The sequence below is a fragment of the Crocodylus siamensis genome, chromosome 3 (genome assembly GCF_052110815.1).
Source record: "Crocodylus siamensis isolate JL-2025a chromosome 3, ASM5211081v1, whole genome shotgun sequence".
Lineage (NCBI taxonomy): Eukaryota > Metazoa > Chordata > Crocodylia > Crocodylidae > Crocodylus > Crocodylus siamensis.
Window position 1 is genome coordinate 90,744,889 of NC_143397.1, and position 20,007 is coordinate 90,764,895.

The 20,007-nt window shown below is 49.4% G+C and overlaps 1 long non-coding RNA gene across 1 annotated transcript; it reads left to right on the top strand.

The window, feature by feature from the left end:
- Nucleotides 1-1,799: 1,799 nt before the first annotated feature.
- LOC149868529 (uncharacterized) lies at nucleotides 1,800-2,552 on the top strand. Its single transcript, XR_016441002.1, has 3 exons — nucleotides 1,800-2,028; nucleotides 2,220-2,273; nucleotides 2,417-2,552. It is a non-coding gene; the product is annotated as an uncharacterized LOC149868529 (long non-coding RNA).
- Nucleotides 2,553-20,007: the final 17,455 nt, after the last annotated feature.

The window sequence follows — 20,007 nt, forward strand, 5'->3', positions numbered from 1 at the left end:
TAGAAAAGTCATAAGTCGGGTTTCAGGTGCTTGAAGAATATTAAGTTTCACATAACTGCCTCCATTTGTAAGTGTTTCCTAATACAGAAGCATTTCCAACGCATTTAGGAGCATGTTCATAACTGCTGTGCATAATGTACAGTGTGTCTGATTTCTAAATTGTTCTTCATGCCAAGAGAAAGTGCACTGATCATTAAAACTAGTTGCCAACATTAGCAATGACAGCTGATCTTTCACTATGCACTACTGTACCAGTGAGGTCTCAGAGCAGGTTGAGAAGAATCTGAAGGTATAAATGAAATGGATGCGAGGAGAGGGGCAATAAAAAAGTGACTTTTAATACTTGTAATTCAAGAAGTGGAAGATTAGGCCAGTTTTTGAAAAAATAGAACAAAGTCATGTAGCAGAATATGAAATTTATGCTGGACTACTTCAAGAACATAAAGAAACTTAGCCTTAAGGACTGACTGATCTAGAGGCATATCCATTTCAAAAGTATTCACACAGTGCCTGAAATTGGAATTCCCAAGATATGTATTATAGCCCTGCAGGACTACAATCTTTATTGAACCTATGGTTACACCTGTAACGGCTCCCTTTATTTGCTGCTAATCTATATGGCTGTATATAAAAAAAAAAATAGTGAATTTGAAACCTCTCTATAAAAGGCTACATCAATCAGTGCATCTTATTATAACAGCAACTCACTACTTCAGAAACTTCCTCACCTTTAATAACCTGTAAATAATAATGCAGTAAAAAACATTTCCAGTACTGCCCTCCACTTCCTCCTCCTGCTCCATGTTGTCCTCCATGTTGCGTACTTCATCCTTGTTCTCCGTTTTGCCCATCTTCCCAGCAAAGGCCTCTCACCCATCTTCACCAAGCAGGGAGGCAGGGACTGTGTGTGCGTGTAGTTTGGTCTGGTGTAGCTGCATTTCCAACACTTCACCCCAGAACCCTGGGGTATTGTACCTTTTGCACAAGCTTTGCAGCCATTGGTGTTGCGATGTAATCAAGCTTGCAAACAAAAAAGTGTTGCCTACTCCTCTCCTGGCTATTCAAAACTTTTGCCAGTTTATGGGAAAACATAAGGCTGTACTTGTGTAATAACATTATTTTGCACAAGCAGGCAGTTATTGATGATTTTTGCAACATTCCTGGCTAATTGAGCAGCCATCCCAAAGTACAATGGCCTTATTTTACCCCATCACCAGGTCTTCTTTGTTGTTAACTGGAGGTGCTTCATAACCTTCAGGTGTTTTGATACAGGTAATGACTTAAAAATCCTTAGAATTTTCTCAGACTCTCCTGCAAACACAGCCTGAGTATAAAGGCACCCCCCCCAAAATTTGCCAGCCCCTCTCGCAAATTGCTTGTGCTTGGGCTGTTGATCACAAACTGCTTCACCATGTCTCAGAAAGCCAAGGCCAGGAGTATGATGGAGCTGATGGCCCGGGAGGCTGATACCTCCAATACCCTTGGACCCAATTGGAACCAGAAAGAACTGGAGGACTTAATTAACAATTGGTTGGAGCAAAGGATCATAGACAAGCTGGAGACTAGGAGGAATCAGCCCGTTTATGTTGAGATCACAAAAAGGCATGCAGGCATGAGGGTACAGTCATGATTGGGCCCAGGTCTGGTGCAAGATCAAGTCCTTGAGATCAGCATTTTACAGAGCCAAAGTGCAAAATCTCATTCTGGGGCAGGTCACACACTTGCCCCTTTCTATGACAAGCTGTGTGTCATTCTCCAGGGATGTGGATGACAACCTGGCTTTGCAGACTTTCTGCACCAGGGTTGAGCTGGAGGTGCAGGAAGTGGAGGTGGCAGCAGCAGCCCCTCTTCAGGGTGAAATCATGTCTCAGCTGCTCAGAGACTCCTCCCTGTTCCCTGATGATCAGTTGCAGGAAGAACCGTTAGTCACCTTAGAGTTATTCCCACTTAGCCCCTCCGTGCCATGGAGTAGCATGGATGATGAATTGGAGGTGGGGAGTCAGGAAGAAACATCATCTGCTGGACCTGGTAAGTCTCTTGTAATGTGCCTCTTGCCACTGCCAAGCAACTCCCGGGTTCGTACTGGTTTGGGTTTGGAGGGTCTGAGGAAGGGGGAGAAATTCATGTGTTGCTGTAGGTGGGTCACCATGTTCTTTCAGTGGTGGTGCAGGCTGGCCAGGTTTCATAGCTAATTATTTACTTTAATTAATTTGTTGCAGTTAGCATGGGCAGTGGCAGCCATGGATCTGTTCCTCCCAGAGCAGCGAGTGTTCGTAAGTTTTGGGCGTAATAAGTGGTGCCCCAGTTTTACGGGTCTGTTCCATGCTTGCTGGGATTTTGTGCACTACATGGTGGAGGTGTGTATGTTCTTCCTCTTGGGGGGAAGCCAACCATTGCTTTTTTCTTTGCTTATCAGCTGCCGTGACCCATGGCCACCAGGAAGGGCACCCCGCTTACACTTCAGCAGAGTGCGGCAGAGATTTTTGTAGCAAGCAGAGACAGTCCCGTGGAACCTCACTTATGGTTTTGGCAGAGTCCTCAGTAGCCAGAGCACAAAGTGAAGCATCAGAACCTCACTCGGGGCAGGCAGTGGCTCCTCCCCAAGGTGAGGCAAGGCAGGGATAGAGACTAGGGCGGCGGGGCTGGCACAGGCTCTGCCAGCTCAAGGGAAGTGCTCCATTCCCCGGCCCTGATGCGGGGGAGTGGAGCACTTCCCTGGAGCCGGTGGAGCCCACACCAGGCTCCCGACCCGACCTCTTCTGGTGCGCGGCCTTGAAAAGGCTGTGCATGGCCACACTTTTAGTTGTGTGCGGCTGCGTATGCATGCACCTTAGAGGGAACCTTGCATCTGCCTTATCACCCTGCACACATCCTGGGCCTCCACTATATACATGTAGCCAATCCTCCTCCCCCTTGGGGGCAGCCCCCCTCCTCCCTTTAGGGATGCCCCCTCCTTGGGCACAGTTCCCCCTCCAGTCCCCCTTTTCCCCCTTGGGGATAGCTCCCCCCAGCTTCCCCTTCTATTCTCTTGAGCTATGGCCATTGTATTGGCAGAGGGCTCAGGTCGCATCAGGGACCTTCCACTAAGGAAGGTGACGAGGCTTTGGTTTCTCCTCTGAACCGTCTTCTTAAGTTGCTGGCTAAGATGTTCCCTCCATTGCACCCTTGGCACCCTCCCTAGCTCCCTCTTACCCCATCACTGGGGCCCTTAGCACCATGGTGCTAGCACACTCCCTCCCTACCACCTCCTTTGTGGTTACTGGTGAGTATCAGATCTATTTGCACAAGTTCTCCAGGCCCACATAATCTTCTCTCCCTCCTCCTGGTTACTGGCCATATCCTGCATCAGAACCAGCTGGCCTTCTTGGTTGCTGGCTAAGACCTCCACGTTCTGGGTAGTAGGCTCTCTGCCCCCCTTGCCCTGTGCCTCATCATGACACCTCACTGTTGGACCCTTGTATCTTTGGAATCGTTGCTGGGGGAAATCTTCCCAGCCCTCCCCTTGGGAGGCAGGACCATATTTAGTATTAGAAAGTCAAAATTCTTACTTTATATCTTTGTCCTGTAAAATCTGAAAAAACCTGTAAAAAGCTGAGGCTTCTTCACTGGCTTTGGCACAAGCGTCAGCACTTGCCCTGTGCCACAAAGCCTCCTTGTTGGTTGCTGGTGCTTGGAATTTTTTTCCATCGGTGCTGGCCACAAAGCCTTCTTGTTGGTTGCTGGTGGATGTGAATTGAATAGAATACATCTTGCCCATTGACCACTTTTGTAGACCAACCATCCAGTTTTGTTGATTATAGGATTTCAAGCTGGGCAGCTTTGCTTATTTGCTGTGGTTTGCGTATACTCTCTCCCTTGCATCTCCTTTGTGGTTACTGGCTGCTGGCTGGTAGCCCCCTCCCCCCGACACACACACACACTCCAATAGTTTAGAGTAGTCAGTTTTTTCTGAACTGCAGGAAATCTATACATTTTTGAAGGAGGCTGCAGCTTGAGTTTCTTCTCTGAATGGCGGAGGTCTTCGGTGGCCCAAGCGTCAGATCTATTTGGACAAGTTCTCCAGGCCCACAGTTTTCTCTCCCTCTTCTTGGTTACTGGCCATTTCCTGCATCAGTACCAGCTGAACAAGTTGTGCAAGTGCATTCATTCATTGCTGCAGAGTTTGCTGCACAGGGCTTGGGTCACAGGAGGGCTTCCACTAAGGAACCTGCAACTTAGTTTCTCCTCTGAATGGTGGAGCCCTTCTTCTTGACTGCTGGCCTTCACCAAGACCTCTTCATCCCACTTGCTCTGCCTGCTTGCCGCTCTTCTTCTGCTGCTTCCTGCCAGTTTCCTGCCCTTCTTCTTGGAAGGAGTGGCAGAAGCTGAGGCTTGTTCACAGTTTTAGTGCAAGCAACACCTTTCCACTCCTTAATCTCAAAAATTCTTATTGGTTGCTGGCCTCTTCTTCTGCCAACCTTACTTTCTACTTTACACCTCAGCAACCAAGCAGACACATCCCAACCTGACCTCTCTCTGTTGCACACTTGTAACTTTGCAATTGGTACTGGTCACAAAAGCCTTTTTGTTTGCTGGCCAAGACCTCTAGCTCCCTCTTGCCCCATGGCTGGGGGCTTGGCTCTTAACTCAGGCAAACTCCCTAGCTCCCTCTTGTCCTATGGGTGGGGCTCTTAGCACCCAGGGTGGGGCTCTGGCATACTCCCTCCCTAGCAACTCCTTCATGGTTATTGGACATATCCCAGAAAATGCACTTTGGCACTGCAGGAAATGACTTCATAAAATCCTCATAAACTACTACTGTAGCAGGTGTGCTTTTAAAAATAATTCTTGCTTCAGTAGTCTATGAGGATTTAATTTTTCCATTAAGAAAAAAGTGTTTTCCTCAGGTCATGGTAAATCTGTACCAGGCCTGTGGTCTGTGGGCTCTTCAACCCACTTGCCCACCTCTGCACCTACCTCTCTGTTGCAGCCTGGTATCTTTGGAGTCATTGCTGCTGGCCACAAAGCCTTCTTCTAAGTTGGTACTGAACAAAAAAAGCCTCCTTCTTCCAGGTTGCTGGCAAAGACCTCTTTGCCCCACTTGCCCACTTCTGCTTGGGAGCCAGTGACAGAAGCTATCCCATCAGTGGCAGAGATATCAGGTCACAGGTGGTGCCTTTTTCACCACAAAAAGCTTGATTTTCTCCTTTGAATTGGAGAGGCCTTAGGCCTTCTTCTTGATTGCTGGCCAAGACCTCTTTGCCCCGCTTGCCCTGTGCCTTACACCTCAGCAACCTGCCTTGGGCCTTGGGCCTTTGGAAGTGGTACTAGCCACACAGCCTTCTTCTTGATTGCTGGCCAAGACCTCTTTGCCCAACTTGCCCTGTGCCTTATGACACCTCTGTGTTGCACCTGTGTCTCTTTAGAATCATTGTCGGGAGGAAGCTTCTTGCTATGTGGGGAAAACCCTGCCTGCTTCCCACCCTTCTCCTTGCTGAGGTTTGTTTACACCTCAGCAACCTCCCTTGTGCCTCTGGAGTCGGTGCTCGCCACAAAGCCAGTTCTAAGCTGGTAGTGGCCATTCTTCTTCTAGGTTGCTAGCCAAGACCTCTTCACCCAACTTGCCCTGTGACTCATGACACCTCTCCATTGCACCCATGTATCTTTGAAATTGTTGCTGGGGGAAAGCTTCTTGCTATACCCTTCCTGCTTCCCACCCTTCTCCTTGGGAGCCAGTGGCAGAGGTCTCGGGTCACAGGCAGTGCCTTCTTCCCCACAAAAAGCTTGAATTTCTCCTCTGAATTGCGGAGGCCATCTTAGGTTGCTGGTCAGGACCTCTGCATTCTGGGTAGTAGGCTCTTTGGCCCACTTAGAACTTTGGAATTGTTGCTGGGAGAAAGATTCTTGTTTCTCAGCACCACTGCAGTGGCAGAAGCTGAGGCACTTTGACCTGAGTGTCCAGGCCCACTACTTCTCGCCCTCCCAATGGTTACTGGCCATGTCCTGCATCAGTACAAGCATTTCATTCATTGCTGCAGATGGCTTGGGAGTCAGGGAAACTAAGGAAGCTGCAGCTTGAGTTTCTCCTCTGAATTGCGGAGGCCTTCTTGGTTGCTTTGCCTGCTCTCTGCCTTAGACCTCTCACCCTCCTCCTGGTTAATTTTGACCGCTGCAGTGGCAGAAGCTGAGGCTTTACTGGCTTTGGCCCGAGCATGAGCTCGATTCACACAAGTTCTGTAGGTCCACTTCATATAGTCTTCTTGACTTGCACCATAATTATTACTGGCCATGTACCTACCACCACATTCGGACTGGGGTATATATATGAGAGAACATACGTGCGGTGGCCCAACAATTTAACGGGGTAGAAAATGTAGGTATTATTTTCTAAGCTTTGTGCCCAGGAAAGATTCCAAAGGTACAATGCAATGGAGAGGGAGTACCGTGGAGTACCAAGGGAGCAGGAGGGCACACAAGTCCCCATGGCTCACCAAAAGCATCTGGGAATGTCTGTCTCCTAGCTAAAAGGGAGGCGTACACCCAATGGAAAGGAGGGGCCATCACCAGGGATGACTATACACCAGTTGCTCGGGGATATAGGGGGGCAGTCAGGAAGGCCAAGGCAGAGATGGAACTGGGACTAGTTTCCCAGATTAAGGACAATAAGAAGTCCTTTTTTAAATACATAGGGGGCAAAAAGAAGGTTCTGGGTAATGTGGGGCCCCTGCAGGACACGTTAGGAAATTTGGTCGTCACAAAGCCAGCATATTTAACGATTTCTTTGCCTCCATTTTCCTAAGCAGGGGCCGGAACAATCACCCCCCTGCTGGACTCCTCTCAGGCCCCAGGGAAGGCACACCTAGGCCAAGGGTTAGTGAGGAACTAATTAGGGAACTTCTGGAAGCACTGGATGTATTCAAGTCAGCTGGTCCGGATGATCTCCACCCTAGAGTACTAAGGGAATTGGCTGAGGTCATTGCAGGACCCCTGGCACGGCTTTACGAGCACTCGTGGTGCTCTGGTGTGCCAGAGGACTGGAAGAGGGCCAGCATGGTTCCCATCTTCAAAAAGGGGAAGAAGGAGGACCCAGGAAACTATAGGCCAGTTAGTCTTACCTCGATCCTGGGCAAGCTTTTTGAGAGAATTCTTCTGGTGCATATCCATAAGGGGCCAGCAGGGGAGATCATGCTTAGGGGCAACCAACACAGGTACATTAGTGGCAGGTCCTGTCAGACCAACCTGGTGGCCTTCTATGATCAGATCACCAGATCATTAGATGCACGGGTAGCAGTGGACATAGTCTTCCTGGACTTTCGGAAGGCCTTTGACACTGTCTCTCACCCAGTTCTCATTAAGAAACTGGGGGACTGTGGTGTTGACACCTACACAGTCAATTGGGTCGCCAACTGGCTGGAGGGCCGCACCCAGAGAGTGGTAGTGGATGGGTCATTTTCAACCTGGAGGGATGTGGGCAGTGGGGTTCCGCAGGGCTCAGTCCTCAGGCCTGCACTGTTCAATATCTTCATCAGTGACTTGGATGAGGGGGTAAAAAGCACCCTGTTCAAATTTTCTGATGACACTAAGATGTGGGGGGATGTGGGCATGCTAGAAGGGAGACATAAGCTGCAGTTGGATCTAGACAGGTTACAAGGGTGGACGGATGAGAATAGGAATGGATTCAACACTGACAAGTGCAAAGTCATGCACCTGGGTAAGAACAACCAGCGCCATACCTACAGGTTGGGGAACTCCATTCTTGTCAGTGCAGAAGCGGAAAAGGATCTTGGAGTCATCGTTGACTCCAAGATGAACTTGGGCTGGCAGTGTGGGGATGCAGTCAGGAAGGCCAACCGTACCTTGTCATGCATCCACAGATGCATCTCGAGCAGGTCCAAGGAGGTGATCCTCCCCCTCTATGCGGCACTGGTCAGGCTGCAGCTGGAGTACTGCGTCCAGTTCTGGGCACCGCACTTCAAGAGGGATGTGGACAACATGGAGAGGGTCCAGAGGAAGGCCACTCGCATGATCAGGGGGCAGCAGGGCAGGCCCTACGAGGAGAGGCTATGGGACCTGAACCTGTTCAGCCTCCAAAAGGGAAGGCTGAGGGGGGATCTAGTGGCCTGTTACAAACTAGTCAGAGGGGACCAGCAGGCACTGGGGGAGTCCCTGTTCCCCCGAGCACTGCCAGGAGTGACCAGGAACAACGGTCACAAGCTGGCAGAGGGTAGGTTTAGGTTAGATATCAGGAGGCGCTACTTCACGGTCAGGGCTGCTAGGATCTGGAACCAACTTCAAAGAGAAGTGGTGCTGGCTCCTACCCTGGGAGTCTTTAAGAGGAGGCTAGATGTACACCTTGCTGGGGTCGTTTGACCCCAGTACTCTTTCCTGCCATGATAGGGGGTCAGACTAGATGATCTACTCCCTCCGACCCTAGAAACTATGGCCTGACTCAGCCGGTCAGCAGAGTCGGGTCATCCGTCTGGGCCTGAGGGGGCTCCTTTTGCGACCATGGCTGGGCGCCCCACCCTCACCCTCACCCTCACCCTCACCCCCGTGTTCCTGCTGTGCAGGACATGGTCAGTAACTAGGAATGGGGTGCAGGATGCCTCCCTCCACTGCTCTCCCTCACCCATCCACCTGGGGGCCCACTCCACCCCTCCCAAAGCTTTGTGCCCATCAAAGATTCCAAAGGTACAATGCAATGGAGAATAGCACCCCACACCTTTCCCCCACCCTACCTGAGGGGGCCCCTTTGCAACCATGCCTGGGGTAAGCTTTGTGGGTAGGTGGGTTGGTTGGTTTTCTTCTTGCAAGAAAATACTGGCTGGTAGGGCTGTGCGAAGCTTTGGTCTCTGATTCGATTCGGCAGAGATTTGACCCAATTTGGTGGCCGAATCTCTGAATCAGAATTGAATCAGGAGACCCTTTAAACTCTCCAAATCGAATCAGAACCCTCTGAATTGATTGAGAGTTTAGAAAGATTCAATAATTCAGACATACACAACTTTAAATGCTTTTTCTACATACCTCAAGGTACCAGGCAGCTCCTGAATGCTGAGATGGTGGGGCGGATGGAGCATCCCACAAGAGCGCAGGGGGGTCCCCAGCACACTCAGCAGCAAACCTGGAAGTGGACGAGAAACACTTCTTGTCCACTTCTGGGTCTGCCAGGGAGCACACCGGGGGACCCCCCGCGTCCGCCCCCAGCTTAGTGAGTGGTGCCTCCTGGGTCTGGGGGGCACCAGGGGTCCCCCACAACTGATCACCAAGCCGGGGGAGGCACGGGGGGGCTGCACCATGTGTTCGATGACAGAAGTACTTCCAGTCCACTTCTGAGTTCACCAAGCAAGCAGGGGGGCCCCCAGTGCTCCTATGGGATTTTCCATCTACCCCAGCATCACAGCATTCATGAGCCATGCCTGGTACCTCAAGGTATGTAGAAAAAACATTTAAAGTTGTGTCTATGGTTGAATCGCTGATTCGCCAAATCAGCATTGAATCTTCAGATTCGGCCAAGTCAAATCAGGAGAGTGATCCGAATCAACAAATCGAATCACTGTCCCCAGTTTGGGCCAAATCTGAATCAAATAGAGCCCATTTCTCACACCCCTACTGGCTGGCTGACTGCATGCAGACTAGCACTGGCCAAGCACTTGACCTCCCTTCATGCGATAGCAGTCCACCCTGCAACTTCACAGTAATTGTCGTGGGGTCATCAGTAACCAGCAGGGCCAGTAACCAGGCTGGCTGGCTGCCTGCCTCCCTCCATCCCTCCCTCTCACCCTCCCACTAGACAGCCCTCCATCTATCCATACCTATTACAGAAGGGACATGGGAGCATAATTGTGAATTGGTGTTTTATGCTATGCGTGGCTGCAATATAAATTGTATTGTGATTTCTCAATGGAATCCATTGCAATTCAATTTATTGTGGAAAAAATCAAAATGAAGAAGAAAAAATTATGATTTGTACTTGCTCTGCTTGATTCCATGGACCTGAGAGGCAGGGGAGCTGGGGGCTTGCAGGCGGCCAAGGGAGGGGAGCAAGTGCGGTTGCTTCCCAGGCTGAACACAAACAGGGCCCATATTTCAGCCACGTGCTGAAATATGGGCGATGCAGCCAGAGATAGAGTACCTCTGGATGTTCAAATACCAAAAATGCACTGTATGTCCAAAAAGTCCAGGTGATCAGGAAAAAAAAGAATATGTCAAGGCCTAGGGCAAGCAGGCCAGCTATTGCAATGCTTACAGAATGCTCTCTGCAGCATGAGCAGTTATTGTATGATCAAAGCACCCATGAGGAACTGTCCAGACATGGTCAGATACCTCCTCTCCAGCCTCTGCTCAGCTCCTGCTCCTTTTCTGGAGGTGGAAACCCAACTCTGACTATTTCCCCTACAAATAGCTGCTTGCACACTTGAAATGACCAAGCTTTCTCCAGGGGGTGGGAAATGGGTTGAAGGTGGCGGGGGGGGCTGCAGTCTGCAAACCCTCTGAAAGGTTCTGCATGCAGGATGTTTTTGTAAAGAAAACAGTGCACATTGCAAAGAAAGCATTGGGGAAAAAAAACTTTTTGCATTGCACTTCCCATAGCAGCACACCCTGCCTGCAAAGAAGCTGTTTTCAAGCTGCAGCAGCAGGCATTAACCCCAACCCCCGGCCCCCCTCGACTTGCTAAAGGTCTGAGTGTGGTTGTTAATGTCTTTTTCTTACAAGACATATCTGACTGGACCGCACCCTAGCTAGTGCTTAACAAGTGCTAGCAACTCTTCACCCTGGAAATCTTTGCAAGTGTTTTGAGTAATGTACTGCAATAACTAAACCAACCCCCTCCTCACAAGACACAGCATTCCCCACTGAGGGGGGCATGGTCTCCAAAAACAAAACAAACCCACAGTCATTATAGTAGAACAAAAAACTTTACTGAAATGAAAATGAATATCAAAAAACTATGTACAAATTGACATTATATATAAAAATATAAATACAAATTGTAGCCCACTCACTCACACACACTCACAAATTGCAGCCCAACCCACTCACACACACACACACACACAGGGTTGGTGGGACATATTACCTAAATATAACCAGGGACACTGCATACCCCGGTTGCCAAATCTGACAGGCAGCATCTTGGACTTGCGGCTCCAGACTAAAATGTGATGCAAGTTCAAGTTGCAATATTGAAGGAAGTCATGTAACCACTCCCTCCCTCCAAAGTTTCAAAATAATCACAGAAAAATTACTGTTCCGCTGGTACTGTCATAGCTGTCGGGAGCCATGGCCACTGCGCTGGCAGTCAACTGGGTGTGAAGGGGGTCACAGCAGGTGGAGGGTACCAGGAGAGGCGAGGCTGGAGGACAGGAGGGTACATGGGTGGTGGGGGTAGGACATAGACAATAGGTGGTGGGGAAACAATTACAAGGGGGTAAAAATTTCTTTGCCCCATCATTTTTTAAAGTAATAAAATCATTAAGTGATAAAGATAGGTAAACAAGCAAGCAGACACGATGGTGGAGGGATGGGAGAGGAGTGAAAGAGGGTAAAACAAAAATACATGTTGCCCCCTACTGGCTAAAGGTTAGAACACAGTGGCCCCTCGTGGTGAAGGGGATTAATTAAAAGTCTTTGGAGTCTCTGGCTGTTTGCACAGACAAAATCCACACTTGGAGCAGCATAACACTAAAGCGACACAGGTTAACACATCTCTGAGTAGTGTTAGCCTAGGGCACTAAATGGACTTTACAGTGGCAGGAAATCCCAGATTGTGCAAACACAGACGTAGTTGCATCGGCATAAATGGGAAATTTTGTTTCATCTACACACTCCCATAGACCTTTAAAAATATGCAATCCAGGCTACTGGAAATGGTAGAGGAAAGTTACTATTATGGTTTTCTTTTTTGGTTTTTTTTACATGAATGAGACTGAGCTATTGTATTGACATATATAATATGACCTATTTTATAGTCAGACTTTTGATTTTGCACTCTATGAGAATTTATAGCACAGCTACCACAGTGGCTTTTATCTACAAAGAACGGCTTGAATAAAGCTAAGATAAAGATTTATTAGTCACAGCAATTCAGGTATGTTTATCATCACTTTTTATTTCTGTATTCATTTACAAAAACATATTACCCTCTGCTGGATTTTATAAGAATTACACTAATATGTAGAATTACCAATAAAGCAAAACAGCAAACTGGTAAGGAGGATGTAATAGCAAAACTCAAGCTTGTATGACATCTTCTATTCATCTGGCTCACTATAAAATCATTTTTATTAGTAATCTATGCTTCCTGTTGCATATTTAAGCTGCACTATTGTTTTATTTGATATCTGAACTGTGTACAATTATTTCAAAATGTTCTGTTCTTCAAGTACTTAAATATCAGGTTGTAATGTTATTTTGTCACATACAGAATATTACGTATAGTTGGAAAGATTAAATTCTAGGTTGCTAGGGTGTGGTAAGTGGTTAATGGGCATGTCTACAGGTGATGCTATGTTGCTGTAGCGATGCACTATGTTGACGTAACATCCATGGGTGTCTACATGTGAACAGCAGCTACTTTGCTATAGCAGTGCACTCCCCCATTACAGGGTGCCTCTATGGCAAAGTAGCAGCTAAAAATAACTCTGCGTTGCGCATACAGCACAGTACGGATGCATCATGCTTCAGTCCTGCCACAAAGAAGGACTAAAGCACAGGGCAGTAACAACATTACCAAAGGGCAACATATAGATGAGCCCAATATGTCTTACTACCACTGTAGAGACATGAGCTCAGGCCATGCTTCAGCCAACCCATTCGCAATAGGTACCTGGTCATTCCCACTGAGGAATCAACTAGTGGACAGATGTAGTACAAGCCACATCATTCCCTTGTGTAATACTGGCTACAGAAATTGTTTTAATGTTGCTTGGGCAGGCCTCTCACTTGAATAATGTCTAATCTAGAGAATCTGAAGAGAATCTGAATGTATGCGCATAACTAAGGCCCCTGACAAAAGTTAAAGTAAAGATATGATAGGATCTGATGTGGGATCCAAATAATTGCAGTTCATGCCATGCCACATGTGCATGGCAGGAGGTGCAATTGCAGAATCCCACATCAGATCCCATGGCACCCTATTATTGATGCAGAGGGAGCCTCATCCTGGGCTCCCCTTGGACCAGCACATAGCTTGGCTTCCCTCCCCAGGAGTGCATGGTGCGCTCACCTACCTGGAAGCCCCAATTCCCCAGCTGGAGTAGGTGGGGCCCAGGATCAGGCTCCCTGTGCCCCAGCAATGTGGCATACAAAATGTGTAATACGTTTCATGCTGGTTCTTATCACACTTTTAACTGACCTTGTGGCCAGTGCCCAGCCTGTCAAGACTCCTGTGTGCTCCCGAGGCTGGGAGGCCCCTTAGCTGACTGGGGCTGCCAGCTGAGGAGTGCACCATGCCATGTGTTCAATTGAAGATGCGATAAGAACCAGCCATGAACTTATTGCACATATTTTGTGTAACAATTTTGTGGCTTATTCCTCATTTTATCATCACATGAATTGATTGAATGTGCCACCTGGTCACTACTTAAGACATGAATAACCAATTAATCATGTCTTAAATGTAACATTTGTCAGGGGCCTAACTGATCATATTTTAAAATTTGAAACTTTCCCTTTCGTTAACAAAAGTATATTGGTGTGATAAATTACCTAAATATTTGAGCTTTTCAGACAGAAAGAGATGGAAATTCAGAAAATGTTCTTTAATAATTTTCAGAGACAACAAACCAGAAAAAATGCAAGAAAAACAAACAAAAAACCCAAATCATACAAGATCTTATGAAATAATATGGCAAATACAAAGCAGTGGGATTTACAGGACAGTGGAAGAGATACTTGGTTCCAGGCCAAAACAACAATGTAGGCATCTTAAAAAAATGGAAATTCATACTTAATTCTTGCCCCTCTGCTATATCTATTCTGGTATAAGGATAGTTTTGATAAGGTTTTTTGTCCAGATTCTAAGAAATAGGAACTGAACTGCCAGTAAGTTAAAACCAAACCAAATACTTAGGTCACTTTTTCTGGTCTGTGAGTATCAAGGTTTAATTTATTAAACCATTCTAAATGAAGCAATAATATCCAAAGAGTTTTACACTATTTGGCTAGGGAGATCCTTGATGCAAAAGGTTGGGGAGAGGGAAATCAGGCAATAATTTTTTAGGCAGTTCAATACTTCTTTATTATGGTCTTGTGGTCTATGCATTGGGCTCTTAGGGCTCCTATACATATGCAAGGAAGCTGCACTGACACACTGTAATGAATTGAGTCTGCTCTGGTGCACTGTAATTGAGTTTGCTGGAGAGTGGTAATTACCGTGCTCCAACAGACTTCAGCATCATGTGTATCAGTGTCCCCATGCTGAAAAATGGTGGTGAGGTGCTTTAAAATTAAAGTTTATTTGATGCACTTTAGTTCAAAACACCCCACTGCCATTTTTCAGCATGGGGACACTGATACATATAACACTCTGGTCACTTTTAATTAGTGTGGCTCTCAGAGCTGCACCAATATATAGTTCATAGTTTCATGGTGCTTAAAGTCGGAAGGGAACTAGACAGATCATCAGGTCGGACCCCCTGCCCCGGGCAGGAACAAGTGCCGGGGTCATAACACCCCAGCCAAACATCTGTCCAGCCTCCTCTTGAAGACCCTCAAGGTAGGAGAGAGCACCACTTCCCTTGGCAGTCCATTCCAGAGCCTGGCAGCCCTATCTGTAACTGATGTCTAGCCTGAACCTTCTCTCTCTAATTAAAGTGCCTCCCCCCCTTCCCGTCCCCTCCCCACCTCCCATAACACATGTGTAAGCACACTTAAGTGCTATGTTAATTCAGAACAAGCAAACCTGGAACAAAAAAGTGTGGTTCCTGCCTCAAAGAACTTACAATCTAAGTACAGGACAAAAGACAACAAATGGATACAGAACAGTGTGGGAGGGCAAGTCAACCAGAAGACAATGCGGTGAACATGCTCATCTACCAAGCGTTTTGTAGATTTTGTGCCAAAGGAGGGGGTTGCACTCTAACCCCCAACCTCTTTGAAACAGAAAACATGCCCCGCTTCAGTGAGCCATAGCACCCCTGCCTTGGAGAGCTCCTTTTTGGTCAACTCGTGCGAAGCCAGGAAGAGCAGTCTCAAAGCTAGTTGCTTGCCCCTTGTAAAGCCATGCCAGGGTGGGCTTCAGGGGATCCAACAGGACAGGAAGGCTTTTTCTGAGGGAATCCCAAAACAGAGCTTCCCCTTAAGAGCAGTGTGATTTGTGACAATGGCTGTCTACAAACTAAAAGAGGCACAACCAATTACCTCATTAAAAAAAAATCAGTGTGACTTGTTTTTTCTGCTCTAAGCCCCAAGTTTGGTTTAAAAACCCTGTCAGCCAACAAATTTGATGATATTGTCTATTTTATCAATGTAAATTAATTTTGGGAGGTTGAAATATTTTACGAGAATAAAAGAAAAATAAATATATGACAAATGCATGCTAAAAATTCATCTCTGCCACTTAACCAGCCCCAAGTACATGGTACAACACCTTTTTAGCCAAAAACCAAGTTAAAGACAAACTAATGTCTCTCCTTATGGCAACCTCATATACTTACAGCACTTGAGAGCTTTCTACAGAAATTTCTAGTTATGAACAATACACTCAAGGCCAAGTTCTGATATGTTACATTGATGGAACCCCATTTATCTCTTTGTCTTAAAACAAAAAACAAAAAAAACTCAGGCTTCAGAGCGGTGAGAGACGTGTGGGTGAAGCCCGCTGTGCCCCCACTCCCCCGAAGCCCCCCAGACACCCCTTCAGCAGCCACAGAGCCCCCTGCCGACCCCCAGCACAGCCGGAGGTAAGCGGGCTTGTGGTGGGAAGGGGTTAACTCCTCGCTTGCTGGGAGGAGGCTGCTGCCTGGTGCCAGGCCGGGTCAAGCCCCAGCCCAGGCCCCTACTTGGCCCAGCCCCCCAGGGAGCCGCGTGAACAGGCGCTCGAGTTAGCGTGGAGTTCGTGCAGGAGAGGGCGCGGGAGGGCATGAGACCCTGCCTGCGACCTGCCCCAGAGTAGTCAGCCCCAGCCGTAGCCAGCCTACCAGAGGCATGACACAGATGGGCACGCGCCGGACCCCGAGGGTCCCCTCAGGCTCTGCGGCCTCCGCCATTGGGCACCTCAGAGACAGCCACCCAGACAGAGCCCATGGTCCCGGGCTCCATGCAGACAGAGCCCCTGGCTCTTGGCTGCGGGGGCTGCCTGTCCCTTTTGCAGGCTCTGGGGCCCGGGAGCATGGCCACCTCCCCTTGCAGGGTCTGCTCCCTACTGGGGTCTCTGGTGCGCCAGCTGGAGGAGCTCCAGGCCACAGTTCAGAGACTGCGTGCCATCAGGGACTGCGAGCAGGAGACAGACTCCTACTGCCAGGCCCTTCTCCCCCAGGAGCCGCAGGGTAGAGCACTGTCTCCCTCCAGGACTAAGGAGGACTCTGGGACCTCACGCTCTGCCCAGTCAGGGGCGTGGACCAAGGTGGTCAAGGGTCATAAGGCCCGGGGCACCAAGGCCCCTCCCTCGCTGGAGGTTAGCAACAGGTTCGCACCTCTTGCAGTCCCAGCAGAGCCTGCTCAGTTGCCGGCTCCCGCAGGCAACCCAGGCTTAACCACAGCTACTGGCCCCGCTCTCCCCAAGACAAAGCGAAAGGTGTTTGTTGTGGGAGACTCCATCCTGCGGGGCACTGAGGAGGCAATCTGCCGCCCCGACCCCTTAGCCCGGGAAGTCTGCTGCTTCCCGGGGGCCCGCATCCGAGACATTGTGGAGAGGATCCCGCAGCTCCTCCGGCCCACAGACCACTACCCCATGCTCCTTATTCACGTGGGCACCAATGACACGGCTCGGAGCACCCCCAGCCAGGTCATGAGGCGCTACAGGGAGTTGGGAGCGGGGCTTAAGGGTCTGGGAGCTCAGGTGGTGTTTTCATCAATCCTCCCAGTCTCAGGCTATGGGCTGAGGAGGGAGAGGAGGATCCACGCAGTGAACCAAAGACTGTGGAGCTGGTGTCATTGGGAAGGCTTTGGCTTCCATGACCACAGCCCGCTCTTTGGAGAGAGAGGCAGCGAGCTGCTGGGAAGAGATGGCCTCCACCTTTCCCGCTGGGAAGGAGGCTCTTCTCAGCCAGGCTGGCTGACCTGCTCCACCAGGCTTTAAACTAAGCCTGCTGGGGGATGGGGGGACTACTGCCATTGCTGGCCTGTGGAGCAACTCTTGCAAAGCCAGCAGATCAAGGCACTTAAGGGAGCCCACCCCTGCCCCAGCCCTGGCACAATCTGTGGGCAAGGCAAGAGCCCCCAAGGGCACACTTGCCTGCCTGTACACTAATGCCAGGAGCCTGGGCAACAAGCAGGAGGAGCTCGTCCTCCTGCTCAGTGCAAAGAATTATGATGTCATTGGGATAACGGAGACCTGGTGGGAATCCACCCATGACTGGACCACGGGTATAGAGGGCTATACCCTGTACAGGAGGGATCGTGTTGACAAAAGGGGTGGGGGTGTAGCTCTCTATGTGAAGGAAAGCTACATGTCCCTGCAAGCTGATGTTGGTGACCAGCATGGACAGCTAGAGACCCTCTGGGTAAAAATTCGTGGGGAATACGGCACAGGGGACACAACGGTGGGAGTCTACTACAGACCTCCCACTCAAAGTCCTGAGCTTGACCAGGAGTTCGCTCGGGAACTGACTGAGGCCGCTTGCTCCAGGACCTTGGTTGTCATGGGTGACTTCAATTACCCGGACATCTCCTGGGAAGATCACTCAGCAAAATCCGAGCGGTCGCAAAGCTTCCATTCATGCGTGGATGACCTCTACCTGACTCAAGAAGTCTATGGGCCAACGAGAGGCAAACCGCTGCTCGACCTGGTACTGGCTACGGGGGACGACCTAATCGGTGACCTAGTGATCGATGGGAAGCTGGGTGACAGTGACCACGAGCTGATCACCTTCACCATCTGCTGTAAAGCTGGCAAGTCAGTCAACAACACAGAAGTCCTTGACTTCAGAAAAGCTGACTTTGACAAGCTCAAGAGACTTGTCGGTCAGGCCCTCAGGGACCATGACCCCAGGGAGATGGGAGTTCAAGAAGAGTGGTTGCTTCTCAAGGAAGCGATCCTCAGTGCACAAGCTAAATCTTTCCCAACACGGAGGAAAGGCAGCAAGAAGGCACAGCAGCACTCCTGGCTCTCCAGGGACCTAGTGGACCTCCTGCGGCTAAAAAGGGAAGCCTACAAAGGATGGAGGATGGGATTCACCTCCAAGGAAAATTATTCTGCCCTGGTCCAGTCCTGCAGGGAGCAAACCACGAAAGCCAAGGCTGCAACTGAACTCCAACTAGCTTCAAGCATCAAGGACAACAAAAAGTCCTTTTTCAGATATGTGGGGAGCCGGAGGAAAAGCAAAGGCAACGTTGAACCCCTGCTAAACCAAATGGGACAACTGACACCCAGGAAAAAGCCAATGTACTTTAAAAAGCAAGGTACTTTACATCAGTCTTTCATCAGTCCCATGGGACGCCCAAGCCTGCTGTGGGACAGGGAGATCCGGGTGATGGGGATCCCCTACCCTCCATAAATGCTGACCTCGTGAAGGAACATCTTGAGAAGCTGGATACCTTCAAGGCAGCCGGCCCTGACAATCTGCACCCCGGGGTACTCAAGGAGCTGGCGAGCGTCATAGCCCAGCCCCTGGCACGGATCTTTGAAAACTCCTGGCGCTCTGGTGTAGTGCCCGAAGACTGGAAGAAGGCCAATGTGGTGCCGATCTTCAAGAAAGGGAGGAGAGTGGATCTGGCTAACTACAGGCCCATTAGCCTGACTTCTATCCTGGGGAAGATCCTAGAAAAGTTTATTAAGGAGGCCATCCTTGATGGACTGGCCCAGGCTAACATCCTAAGAGATAGCCAGCACGGGTTTGTTGCAGGTAGGTCTTGTTTGACCAATCTCATTTCCTTCTACGACCAGGTGACCTATCACCTGGACAAGGGAGAAGAGATTGATGTCATATATCTTGACTTCAAAAAAGCCTGTGATCCGGTATCCCACGATCACCTCTTGGCCAAACTGGCCAGTTGTGGCCTTGGCTCCACCATGATCCGCTGGCTGGGAAACTGGCTCCGTGGTCGGACCCAGAGAGTTGTAATCGATGGCAGCCACTCATCGTGGTGCCCTGTGACCAGTGGGGTCTCTCAAGGCTCTGTCCTCGGACCCATCCTGTTCAGCATCTTCATTAATGATGTGGACATTGGAGTCAGGAGTGGACTGGCCAAGTTCGCCGATGACACCAAACTTTGGGGCAAAGCATCCACGCCAGAGGACAGGCGGGTGATCCAGGCTGACCTGGACAAGCTCAGCAAATGGGTAGATGAGAACCTGATGGTGTTTAACACCGAAAAATGCAAGGTTCTCCACCTTGGGAGGAAAAACCTGCAGCATCCTTATAGGCTCGGCAGTGCTACGTTGGATAGCACTACAGAAGAAAGAGACTTGGGGGTCATCATTGACCACAAGATGAACATGAGCCTCCAATGCGATGCTGCGGCTAGTAAAGCGACCAAAACGCTGGCTTGCATTCATAGATGCTTCTCGAGCAAATCCCGGGACGTCATTCTTCCCTTGTACTCGGCCTTGGTGAGGCCGCAGCTGGAGCACTGCATCCAGTTTTGGGCTCCACAATTCAAAAAGGATGTGGAGAACCTTGAGAGAGTCCAGAGAAGAGCCACGCGCATGATCAGAGGTCAGGAAAACAGATCTTACGATGACAGGCTGAGAGCCATGGGACTCTTTAGCCTGGAAAAGCGTAGGCTCAGGGGTGATCTGATGGTCACCTATAAGTTTATCAGGGGTGACCACCAGGATCTGGGGGAACGTTTGTTCACCAGAGCGCCCCAAGAGATGACGAGGTCGAATGGTCACAAACTCCTGCAAGACCGTTTCAGGCTGGA